The sequence below is a fragment of the Piliocolobus tephrosceles genome, chromosome 6 (assembly GCF_002776525.5).
Source record: "Piliocolobus tephrosceles isolate RC106 chromosome 6, ASM277652v3, whole genome shotgun sequence".
NCBI lineage: Eukaryota > Metazoa > Chordata > Mammalia > Primates > Cercopithecidae > Piliocolobus > Piliocolobus tephrosceles.
This window is the reverse complement of record NC_045439.1, coordinates 84,941,896-84,949,161: the sequence shown is the minus strand read 5'-3', so window position 1 is coordinate 84,949,161 and position 7,266 is coordinate 84,941,896.

The window sequence follows — 7,266 nt, the reverse complement described above, 5'->3', positions numbered from 1 at the left end:
AAAAAAAAAAAAAATTGAATTCCAATCAGCAAACTCATACTCAAAGAAAAAGCCTCGACATTACATCAAAAGATTGGCAAGTTAGTGTATATTTAAATGTTTTATGTTAAAGCGAAATACACAAATATGAATCACTTTTTTTTTTAGGCCGGTCAAGCGAGGCAGTGGGAGTGGAGAAGGAAACAAAGAAATCTGTAACTAGTTGTAATCAATGGTAAACACCACTGCACTCGAACTAGCCCACCCTTTTTTTTTTTTTGAGACAGAGTCTCGCTCTGTTGCCCAGGATGGAGTGAGTGGTGCGAACTCTGCTCACTGCAAGCTCCGCCTTCCAGGTTCACGCCATTTTCCTGCTTCAGCCTCCCGAGTACCTGGGATTACAGGCACCTGCCACCACGCCCAGCTGATTTTTTGTATTTTTAGTAGAGACAGGGTTTCACTGTGTTAGCCAGGATGGTCTCGATCTCCTGACCTCGTGATCTGCCCACCTCGGACTCACATATCATTTTTAATGATCCTTTTAAGCTTACTGTTTTTTTGTTTAATTGACCAACTTCTGGTCGCAATTGCATCAAATAAAAAAGCTTCCACTGAAATAATAATAAGTGTGAATTGCTTTATTGTGTAATTACTATATACCTGGGTGAAAGGCGAGTGTTGGTCCAGTAGAAGAAAGGCAGGGAGGAGGGACGTTCCAGGCATCAGGAGGATGTCAACAATAAACAGAGACTAAGTGAGGGGTTGGGGAGAGGTGTTCTTCAAGGTGGAAGTACGTGCATGGGGGTATTGAGAGGGCAGAAATAAGAGGAGGCTGTAGTCCAGAAGCAAGAGAGGAAAGTGTGATTCAGTGGGTGAAAGTTTTTGGTGATGACAAACCCTCTGGTGAGGCCAGGGGAGTAGGTGAGTGACTGAAGGAGAGAGAGGTCACCGGAGTTGAGGAGGAATCACAAACCCCGGGTATTGGGTGAGTCATCCTGTGAACTCAGAAGTCTCCTAGAATGGCAGCAAGATTGGGCTTGGAGAGAAAATTGGGGGCAGGTATCCAAGCAGTAGTGTGCTAGAAGTAAGCTCATATTGGCTCAGGAAAACCAATTGTTAAATTTTCAATTTTGTGGGCTGATTGTTACACATTGCCATTATTAAGAAGTAATTGTAAAGGCCGGGTGCAGTGGTTCATGCCTGTAATTCTGGCACTTTGAGAGGTGAAAGCAAGCAGATCGCTTGAGCCTACGAGTTTGAGACCAGCCTGGGCAACATGGTGAAACCCCGCCTTTACCACAACAACAACAAAAACAAAACAAAACAAAATTAGCCAAATGTGGTGGTGGGCGCTGTAATCCCAGCTACTCAGGAGGTTGAGGTGGGAGGATCACTTTAGCCTGGGAGGCAGAGGTTGCAGTGAACTGAGATCACGTCACTGCTCTCCAGCTTGGGTAACAAAGTGAGATCCTGTCTCAAAAAAAAAAAAAGTACATAAACTTACAATTAAGTAAAGCATATTAAAACAAAGATAATGAATATTCAAAGCTCATTACTTTCTAATAACTTTCTTACATCTTACTACTATTCATGCTCTTGGAGTTATTTCTGCTTCTCGCATCTGTATGGTGGAAATACTATATAATGGTGTGCTATGGTGCATCTCTGCCCAACTCTGCATTCAGTGGCATCATGTTATTAACTCAAAATCAGCTGCGGTAGAAATATATACACCGTGGAAATTAGCCAACACTGCAGATACAGAGCTTGAGTTATTGAGTTTTTTTTTTTTTTTTGAGACAGAGTCTTGCTGTGTCGCCCAGGTTGGAGTTCAGTGGCGCAATCTCAGCTCACTGAAACCTCCGGCTCCTGGGTTCAAAGGATTCTCCTGCCTCAGCTTCCTGAGTAGCTGGGACTACAGGTGTGCACCACCATGCCCGGCTAATTTTTTTTTGTATTTTTAGTAGAGATGGGGTTTCACCATGTTGGCCAGGCTGGTCTTGAACTCCTGATCTCATGATCCGTCTGCCTTGGCCTCCCATAGTGCTGGGAAAGACTGGAGGACGTGATGCCTTTGGGAAGATACTCATGAGCCACCGCAGCTGGCCCACTGAGTTATAGTTTTGTGAAATACCTATAGTCATTCATCAACTACAATCTTGAGTTCCGCAAAAAACAACAGCATTCTGTGAGAATCAATTATAGGGATTGATTATAGGGTTATAGGGAATTTACAATAAAGGGCATTTCATATTATGTGTAAGTTCTGTGTTAAGCATCCTTTGTACAGTAAAATTTATAGTGAATATATTTGCACATTATATATTTATGCACACACACATATATATGTAAGTACACACACACACACACAGTTTTCCCTGAAGAGCTGGTTGTTAAACATTTACGAACACATCACTCAGCCAAGGACACCTTTCCCTGAGACTGGACTGGCATTGGGGTGATGATGGTGAGCAATACCATTCATGGTGGGGCTGACCCTCCCTCCTGTGTCTGAGCTCACAGTCTCATGGGGAGTCAGGAACTGAGGTAACAATACAGCACTGGGTGGCAGGGAGGAAAGGAACTGAGACCAAGTGGAGGTAGGGAGGTGTTCAAAGCAAGTGAGATTTATGTGAGCACTCAAAGGATGAGTAGGAATCAGCCAGCCAAAGGAAAAACATGAGCAAAGGCCCAGCTGTTGTCAGAAACAATGGGAGGTAGGCTGGGTGCAGTGGCTCATGCCTGTAATCCCAGCACTTTGGGAACTGAGGCAGGTGGATCACCTAAGGTCAGGAGTCAAAGACAAGCCTGGTCAACATGGTAAAACCCTGTCTCTACTGTTAACACAAAAATTAGCCAGGTGTGGTAGTGCATGCCTGTAATTCCATCTACTCGGAAGGCTGAGGCATGAGATTCACTTGAACCCAGGAGGCAGAAGCTACAGTGAGCCAAGATCGCATCACTGCACTCCAGTCTGGGCAACAGAGCGAGGTTCCATCTCAAAAACAAAAACAAACCAAAACCAAAACCAAAAAACCCCACAACAGGTTATGATGTGCCTGAGGAGAGTGGCCATGGGGTGCTCCTCCTGGAGCATCTGGAGAGTGGAGAAAGAGCAGCCTGTACTGGAAAGGGTTTTTCTGAACCCTAGACCTAAGAAGAGTAAACATTTCTGGACAAAGAGACAAAGATGGGAGTCAGGTGATGGGAAGAGAGGGTATTCTAGGCAGAAGGAACCGCGTGAGCAAAAGCAAGGAGGTGAAAGAGAATCTGATTACATAGATCTGCAGGCAGTTTTGGGTGGCTGGAGTGCATGTCGGGGAGCGTGTGCCAAAGACGAGGCTGGAAAAGTGGCCGTGGCTGAGGCCAAGAGCCAAGCCAGGGAGAGGGTGTGTGTCTTCAGCAGCTGTGGGGAGCCTTAGGAGGGGCCTGAGTAGGGAGTGACATGATTAAGATCCCCGCAGCTGCTTGGAGGAGAATGGCTTCAGTGGGTGTCAGGTAGGGAAGGACTGGAGGATGTGATACCTTTGGGAAGATACTGCAGTAACATAGGTGAGAGATGATGAAATAGGGTAGTGGATGTGGAGAGGGAAAAAAGGAAAATTGATTCCAAAGATATGGGGAAGCAGAATTGAAAGGACTCAACTTCCAGGAATCTGGCATGGGTGATTGAGGGCTGATGCAGTTGTTTTTGAAGAGCACTGATCCGTTATTTCGTAGAATGTCCCTCCACTGGAGTTTGTCTGATGTTTTCTCAAGATTAGACTGAAGTTGGGTAGGCATGGTGGCTCACGCCTTTAATCCCAACACTGTGGGAGGCCGAGGTGGGCGGATCACTTGAGGTCAGGAGTTAGAGACCAACTTGGCCAACATGGTGAAACCCTGTCTCTACTAAAAATACAAAAATTAGCCAGGCATGGTGGTGGGGGCTCCTGTAATCCCAGCTACTTGGGAGGCTGAGGCAGGAGAATCACTTGAACCTGGGAGGCGGAGGTTGCAGTGAGCTGAGATTATGCCACTGCAGTCCAGTCTGATGACAAAGCAAGACTCTGTCAAAAAAAAAAAAAAAGATTGAGGTTAGGCATTTTATGCACAAATATCACACAGATCAGTGAATCTTATCAGGAAGTATGTGATATACCCATGTCTTATTACTGATGATAGGGCCATCTTTGGGGGCAAGGCCACAGGAGGAGGGACAGTTATAGGGAAAAGACCCAGGGCTCTGGTTTGGGATGGGGCTGGAGTGCAGAAGAGAATCCAGACCAGAGACAGGGCTTTGGGAACACTCAGCACCATGGAGGTAGCTGAGGACTTGGGAAGGGGCAAGGTCGCCAGGGCAGAGGATGTCAGAAGGAAGAGAAACAGCAGAAATAGAAGCAATACTGGCTTTGCATTGTATCCAAGTGGTCAGGTGGGCGAGGACTGGAATGTGTCCTATGGATTTGGTATCCAGGGGCTTGGCCAGTGCCTGGGGTTAGTGCTCACCAGGGCCAGGCCCAAGCTGGGACTTGTGGAGGGTGTTTTTTCTTTCTGAGCAGTTAATTGGAGCAGATTTGGATGGGCATTCCTGGCCGCACTGTTCCTATGGTTTTGTTTTGTTTTGTTTTGTTTTTGAGACAGGGTCTTACTCTGTTGCCCAGGCTTGAGTACGGTGGCATGATCATGGCTCACTGCACCATTGACCTCCCCAGCTCAAGTGATCCTCTCCCTTCAGCCTCCCGAGTAGCTGGGACTACAGGTATGCACCACCACACCCAGCTAATTTTTGTATTTTTAGTAGAGATGGGGTTTTGCCCTGTTGCCCAGGCTGGTCTCAAACTCCTGGGCTCAAGTGATCTGCCCGCCTAGGCCTCCCAAAGTCCTGGGATTACAAGTGTGAGCCACTGAGCCCAGCTCACTACTTCTGCTTTAACTCAACCAGTGAGAAGTGGGCAGTGTTCTGAATTCCATGTTAAGAACTCCTGGCGGCCGGGCGCGGTGGCTCAAGTCTGTAATCCCAGCACTTTGGGAGGCCGAGATGGGCGGATCACGAGGTCAGGAGATCGAGACCATCCTGGCTAACACTGTGAAACCCCGTCTCTACTAAAAAATACAAAAAACTAGCCGGGCGAGGTGGCGGGCGCCTGTAGTCCCAGCTACTCGGGAGGCTGAGGCAGGAGAATGGCGTAAACCCGGGAGGCGGAGCTTGCAGTGAGCTGAGATCCGGCCACTGCACTCCAGCCCAGGCGACAGAGTGAGACTCTGTCTCAAAAAAAAAAAAAAAAAAAAAAAAAAGAACTCCTGGCTAAGGTGAAAGAGGTGGCAATGAAATTGACTTGTGTGCAGGCCAGCAGGCTGCCTAGCCCCCAGCACTTCCAGTTGTGGACAGAGCCACCTAGCTGGTGGAGAACTAGCTCTGTGGGTGTGGGTGCCCCCAAGTGGTCTATTGGAGGCCCTGCTGTTGGAAGGGAAGCAGTAAAGGGTGGCTGTTTGTAAATCTTTGGAGAAATTTCTATTCAGATCCTTTGTGCATTTTTACGTGGATTATTTGTCTTTTCATTATTGAGTTGTAAGAATTCTTCATATATTCTAAATGCAAGTCTCTTTTTAGATATATTGCAAGGGGTAGAAGGTGGGGTCTTTATTCCCTAGACTCAGGCTGCCCCAGGGATCCCTATATATATATACATATATTTTTTGAGACAGGGTCTCACTCTGTCATCCAGGCTGAAGTGCAGTGGCATCATCACAGCCCATGGCAGCCTTGACTGCTGAGGCTCGAGCAATCCTCCAACCTCAGCTTCTCAGTAGCTGGGACTACCGGCATGTGCCACCATGCCAGAATGATATATATATATATATTTTTTGTAGAGATGGGGTTTCACCATGTTGCCCAGGCTGGTCTTGAATTCTTGGGCTCAAGTGATCTGCTTGCCTCAACCTCCCAAAGTGCTGGGGTTTCAGGCATGAGCCACATCGCTTGACCTCTCCCCGACTTTTAAAAATGACAGTACTTTAACTGAATTCTAGTTTACATATAATAAATTACATCTATCTTAACTTTCCAGTTTGATGAGTTCTGATTTGTTTTTTTGAGATGGAATCTTGCTCTGTCGCCTAGGCTGGAGTGCAATGGCACGATCTTGGCTCACCACAACCTCCGCCTCCTGGGTTCGAACAATTCTCTTGCCTCAGTCTCCCAAGTAGCTGGGATTGCAGGTGCCTGCCACCACAGCCAGCTAATTTTTGTATTTTTAGTAGAGATAGGGTTTCACCATGTCAGTCAAGCTGATCTGAAACTCCTGCCCTCAGGTGATCCACCTGCCTGGGCCTCCCAAAGTGCTGGGATTACAGGCATGTGCCACCATGCCTGGCCGAGTTCTGATAATTTTATACACTTGTAATTATCACCCTAAACAAGATCTAGATTTCATTATTATTATTTTTTAGACAGAATCTCGCTTTGTCACCCAGGCTGGAATGCAGTGGCGTGATCTCAGCTCACTGCAACCTCTGCCTCCCAGGTTCAAGTGGTCCTCCTGTCTCAGTCTCCCAAGTAGCTGGGAGTACAGGTGCATGCCACCACACCCAGCTAATTTTTGCATTTTCTTTTTCTTTTCTTTCTTTCTTTCTTTTTTTTTTTTTTTGGGACAGTGCCTCACTCTGTCACCCAGGCTGGAGCTATCTCAGTTCACTGCAAGCTCCGCCTCCCTGGTTCACACCATTCTCCTGACTCAGCCTCCTGAGTAGCTGGGACTGCAGGCGCCCGCTACCACGCCCGGCTAATTTTTTGTATTTTTAGTAGAGACGGGGTTTCACCCGATCTCCTGACCTTCGTGATCCGCCCACCTCGGCCTCCCAAAGTGCTGGGATTACAGGCCTGAGCCACCGAGGCTGGCCCAGTTTATTCATTTTAATTGTTAAGTCATATTCCATTGTATGAATATGCAATGATTTGTCTATCCATTCTCTGGTTGATGGTTGTTTCCAGGTTTTAGCTACTATGAATACAATGCAATAAATATTCTTGGCCATTTTGTGAATATGTTTTCAATTCTCTTGGGTATATACCTAAGAGTAGAATTGCAGGGTCAAATGATAACTCTTTTAAAAATGTTTAAATTTTGGCCGGGTGTGGTGGCTCACGCCTGTAATCCCAGCACTTTGGGAGGCCGAGGGGGGTGGATCACGAGGTCAAAAGATTGAGACCATCCTGGCTAACACGGTGAAACCCCGTCCCTACTAAAAATACAAAAAATTAGCTGGGCGTGGTGACTGGCGCCTGTAGTCCCAGCTACTCTGGAG